Below are 6,000 nucleotides of genomic sequence, written 5' to 3'. Positions count from 1 at the left end.
AAGAACACAACTCCAGGAAAGAGTTTTTCTCTTTTTGGTTCCCCACTTTCTCCCCAATACTCCCTTAAAGCCTGCACAGAGAGGGTGCTCCATGCACAGAGAGGTCACTGTGGGGTCCCTGTGGGTGAATGATGGACTAGGAGGCCATCGCTGGCCCATGGTCCTACCGCACGTGCACATGAGTGTGTAGAGCTGTCTTCAGCAGACAAGAACGTGATCCGAAGGGGGTAGGGGGCTAGCCAGAGCTGCCTCGCTAACACCCCGGGGTCTGAAGGGCCTTTGCACAAGTGTGACCAGGGACAAAGGACTCCATGTATCTACCTGCATGTCTCTCTGCTCTGGTCAGTTGTTATTGAACTGTGTTCCTCTGAACAATATTTGGAAGTTCAAACTCCGGAACTGGTGAGTGTGGCCAGGTTTGGGAAGTGGGTTTTCTTCCACAGATGTTGTCAGTTAAGTTAATGCCGATTTACTAAAGTAGGATCAGTTCTAATCCTAATTCCATTTCAGTGGTGTTTTCTAAAAGGGCAGATGTGAAAATGGAGTCCCACAGAGGGAAGACAGATGCCGTGTAATCTCAAAGACAACTGCATCTGGAAGCAGCAAAGGACTGTCAAAGCCTCAGTCAAAGGCTCCCAGCAGCCACCACGAGTGGGAAGGGAGGTTTGGTCCATTTCCTCGCTCAGAGTTTTCGGGAGCAGCCGGCCTTGCTGAGACCCTGGTTAGGGCTCCCAAACTCCAGAACAGTGAGACAATACAGTTCTCTTCTTTAAAGCCACCCACACGTTGGGGTGTTATTATGGCAGGCGGAGGACACCACTGGGCAGATCAAGACATCTTAGACTCTGCAGGCACCTGGCATGTCCCCAAAGGTGCGGAGCTGCCGCCTGGCCCAGTGTGCAGAGATGGGAATTGCTTTGAACAAGAGAGAAGCAAGGGGGACCCTTGGGGAGGGAGGGCACCGGAGGGACAGGAGGTGCTGTGGGCAGGTGGGCAGTGGTGAGGGGAGCTGCCGTTTCTCTCTGGATGATCCGCATGGGCCACCCCGCCTGCAGGTCTCCAGCCCAAGGTTTGTAGTGAGAGATTAATCACCGGTGCGTCCCTCTGTCCTCCCTCTGGACCCGCAGGCTCCTCTCCCATTGCTCACCCTGCAGGGGATATAAAGTGAAGGGCAGAGTCCGACCAGCCCGCTAATCACGCTGCCTGTGGGGCGGCCCCTGGGGTCCCTCCACTCTGCCACACTCCCCGGCGCATCCTTCCCTCCCTGTCTCCCCGTGCTTTGCCCACTGCAACTCCAGGGCCCTGGTCTTCATTCTTTGTGAGTCTTCTCCACGCTTCTCTCAGTCTTCCCTCTCACTGAGCTCAGGTAAGGGGGTGTCTGGGGCAGGAGGTGGACAGAGGGCAGAAGGAACAATGAGCATGGACTCAAGGAAGACCAAGCACATCCAACGAGGTTTGTCCAAAAGATGCAGTCAAGGGAAAGGTGAATTCCCAAGCCTGTGCCCGCACTCCCCGTGACCTAGCTGGTGTCCCCACCTCAGTGAGCTCAGAACTCGACCACCACTGTGGGCCCTCTCATCCTGGGTGTGAGCAGGGAAAGGGGACAGCTAAAGACAGAAAGCTGTCAAGATCCGCTTCACAGTCCCTGGAGGGCTTTGCTCAATGGTGCCTCTCCTGCCCAGCTTCCCCAGATAGCCATGGGGGCATCTTGCTGCCCTCTCAAGGCTTTGGAGGAGAGGGATGTCCAGTGACATTTGTTAATATTTAATAAGCACAAAAAGTAGAGTTGTTAGTGTTGTTATATAACATCAAATTGGAACTGACCCATAGCTCCCATGGGTGTTCAGAGGCAGTTAATCACATGGGAGGAGACTTTGGGTCCATCCCACAGACCAGCTGGTGGATTTGAACAGCATACCTTTGGTTGGAAGCACAGCTCTTTACTAAGCCACCAGAGCTCCCAGAGATGAACTAACACACATTAGTTCTTAGAGGCAGAATAAAGTGCCTATAAGATCATCCAGGAGGATTACCCAGTTCCACAAACACTTGTCCATGGAGGAGAGAAACCAAGAATGAGCTTCCTAATTCCTTCAGATTCAGCCCAGGCACCAAATTCCAGGTAGGGACACGCACACGCACACTCACACCGCCCCAGGGATGGTCTTTGCAGAAAGCCGTGTCCGTCTGAGATCAGTCCTCCTCATCCTCATCTCTTGCTCTCTGAACCACCACAGGCTCTGGAAAGAGCCCCTAGATCAAACCCACTCACACGGCTTCAGGGCTTCTGAGGGGCAAGAGATCTCTGAGCTCCTGGACACCAAAGCCAATGGCAGAGCCTCCTTGAAAGTGGCCCGTGTGGGTCAGCATTGTTTCCCACCAGTGCTTCAACTGTCCTAGAGGATTCTGACGTGCCCTGATGAATCGTGCGTGTGTGTGTGTGTGTGTGTGTGTGTGTGTGTGCGTGCGTGTGTCCTCATCTCCCAAGGCATGGCCTTGGCTCTCAGTCTCTCTGGCCAAGATGAGACAGAGAAGCATCTTCTGAAAGGAGTGTCTTTGGTATTCTGGAGGGAGCTAGCTTGGCTTTTTAGTAGACCAAGATGTAATTTCAAAATTAAAAATACTTTGACGGTGACTAAACAGATTGCATGGAAAATGAAAGTGGATTTAAAAAATAAACTCTGGCAGATAAATATGTAACAAAGCATTTGCCATTTCAGCGGTCAGTGGTATCAGTTATGTTTATTAAGCTATTGTTAACAATCATCACCATGATGTATTTTCTAATTGTCCCATCCCTGCTAACAGACCACCTTTGAGTCTCCCTAAACCAAAGGTCCTGGTCAGGGTGAACAGATATTCAGGCACCAAACGCCTCTCAAACTCAGGCGCACAGTGACCTTGTGGTTACGTGAGATGAGATTGGCTCTCACAGTCCCAGAATTGGGGCAGCCTCTCCACCAGGCCCTCTTGATGTTCAGCATTAAAGTGCTTATTTTTGAAACTTTTCCCTCTTCTGGTGGAAAGCAGGTTTGGAGACATTCGTTTAAACCGATGCTGCTTTTTCAAGCAGAGAGCTTCTTTAAAAGCATCAAAGGCAGGGTGCCAGCCCCAAACGCAGTGGGAAGCCTGGGTTTCATGCCCAAAGCTCCTCTGAGCTCATGAGCAAAAGAGGGGCCAGGAAGCCTGAGATGACCCTTCACTCAACGCCCTTACCCCTCCACTGGCTTGTGGAGGTGAGAGAACCAAGAGCAGGGAGCTCCAGGCACCAGAAGTGAGTCGCTAGTGATTCCACACCGTCAGGAAAGAGGAGGGGACGGGGGCCAGATGGCGAAGCCCAAGGTAACTCCTTCCTCCAGAGCCAGCCGACTGAAATACCCTGTGAGCGCCATTTTAAAGATGAGCTCCAACATGGGCACAGAAGTGCAATGTGCAGTGGAATCTGTCAATACTCAGAAAGCACCACGTGAGGAAAAACCAAGAATATTTGGGTCAAGAAAGCGATTTCCTATGAAATCTGCTTAAATGCTTTCAGACGATAAAATGGCCAGCAAGACATTACCCAAGCTTGCTTTTCTACCGCTCCCCATCAGCGGGGCTGGACCAGGGGGTGCTGTATCTTGAAACAAAGAGCCAGATGAGCAAATGCGAGGACCATCAGCTGTCGCCCCGGGATCAAGGCGTAGGCCAGAAACATCAAAGGAGGCCCCCCCAAGGCCCCTAATCCTCAGAAGATAGTTCACTCCTCTGAGCTTAGAACAAAGCACTGAGAGATGGTAAAGGAGCCTTAATTCAGGGACTTTCTTTCAGAAAAGAAATCTAAAATATCCACCAGTGCAAATGTGGGAAGTAATACGTTTTAGGCTGTCATGTCCTGAAGAGATGGCCTGTGAGAGTCAGGAAGAGGTATCATTGTAGGGTGTTGTTGTTGTTGTTATGTGCCGTCGAGTCGCCTGCGACTCATAGCGACCCTATGTACAACAGCCCTAAACTCCGCTCTGTCCTGTGCCAATCGCACTGTCTCTGACACTCCCATCCCAATTATCCCAGTCACTGAATCAATCCACCTCATAGAGGGCCTTCCTCTCCTGCGCCGTCCCTCCACCCTCCCAAGCATGATGTCCCTCTCTAAGGACTGGTCTCTCCTCACTACATGTCCAAAGTTAAGTTAGACGGAGCCTCAGAATCCTTGCCTCCAAGGAGCCACCCGGTTTAACCAGGAGTCAAAACCATGCAAGGGGTGTAGGAATATGACGTTATAGGCAGACATCTTTTTTTGTTGGCTTTGTCTGGCACAGTGAAGTGGGCTCTCTTCCCAAGATTCTAATCATCACACCAGCCCTGTATTAGAAGACATCATTCCTGTACTGATGGGAAGAGGCTGAGGGTCAGGGAAATGGAACCCACAATTAGCAAGGCTCTTACATGAGCGAGCCAAGATTTCCATCCAGGTACTATTCCTTCCATAGCATGCATGCTCAGAAAGACATGGAGACTTAAGAGAAAAAGAAGAGAGAAGTGGAGACAGATGGAAGGAACGGTGAGAGAGAGAGAGATGGATAGTGGAGGGGGCAGGAAGACAGAGAAATGATTGATAAGAGAGGACCAACAGATGGATAAGGAGATAATCAGCAGGAAGGTGGGTGGGTGGGTGGATGGATGGATGGATGGATGGATGGATGGATGGATGGATGGACGGACAGACGGACAGACAGGCAGACATAGCTAGCTACCTAAAGTCAGCAGTATCTACATCTGTGTCTGCTTGGAAGCCACTAGGTGGTGTACACAGTGGTGCACACAGTCCCCGTGCTCAGCTGTTGATGCAGATGGGAGGTTCGTGGTGCTTTGGGAGAAAGGTCTGGCAAGCTGCGGTCACAAAGCAGCCTTTGAAAACCCATGGAACACAATCCTCCTGACTCACGAGTCAGCACTGTGTCAAACAGCAAGCGGAGAGACAAGTTCATGATGGAAAGATGACCACCAAAGCTCGTGGGCAGGGCTGAGGGGACCGCAGGTTCCAGTGGATGTTGAGCTGTGTGCAGGCGTCACTCTGAAAGCTTCTCACTGCACCCTCACGGACCCCCTCTGCCACCACCAAACTCATCAGGGGCGTGGGGCCGGGGCAGATACCCACCACAAAGCCAGACAAGCGTCCAGCAAGTGGCTCTGCAAAGATCTGCTGTGAGGCCCCTTCCACGCACCGGGTATGGAGGCTAAGGAGAGGGCACCACCTTTAACGTACAGCTTGTTATTCCCATGAAGCACTGGATGAGGAGAGGTTCCAAGATGAATTTGCCCCAAGCCATACCACACACGCCTGTGAGAAGCCAGTGAGCAGACTTCCGTGCAGAACATCAAGGTGAACAACGGTCACTCACTGCTGTGGTCGCACCACTGGTCCTTCTGCTGCTTGGAGACACACGGGTTTGAGTTGCTTCTGGAAGGCAACTTGGGAAGCTCGGCCTATTCAAGAAAGAGTTGTGAGGCCAGGCTCTGGTGTAACTCCAAGACTTCAGGCTAGTCACATCCTCGCTGAGCCACCCCAGCCGTACCAGTCCCGTGTTCTGTGGCCTGTGCACACCACACGGTCCTAGGCAGCCGTTTTGCATTCTCTTGAGTGCACTCTCACGAACCACTCAAGTGACCTATTGAAACAGCATCTTTGTGACAGATAATCTTAGAAATGCTGTATCCCAGCTTCCACAGGCTTCCAGCCAGGCTCCCAGCCAGAGCCAGATGTCCTGGGCTGGCAGCCAGCTCTGCTCTGGTGCCCGCATGGCCCACGCAGCCAGCAGCCCAGATCTGCAGGAACAAGGTGTGCAGCGTGGAGGAGCGGTTATCTGCAGACACGCCAGGAGGTGATCTGTAGCCAGCTTCCACCTGCATGTCCATCAGAGGACCTCTGGGAGGAAGGCTGAGGACAGAGACGCCACAGAGAAGAATGGTGTCTGGTGGGAGGTGAGAGATGTGGGAAGAGGGAACAGAGCTGGAAGGGAG

The sequence above is a fragment of the Elephantulus edwardii genome, unplaced genomic scaffold (assembly GCF_000299155.1).
Source record: "Elephantulus edwardii isolate Elephantulus edwardi_28Jun2011 unplaced genomic scaffold, EleEdw1.0 scaffold00055, whole genome shotgun sequence".
In the NCBI taxonomy this organism is placed as follows: domain Eukaryota; kingdom Metazoa; phylum Chordata; class Mammalia; order Macroscelidea; family Macroscelididae; genus Elephantulus; species Elephantulus edwardii.
The sequence above is the reverse complement of the archived record's forward strand: the minus strand, read 5'-3'. Positions refer to the sequence as shown.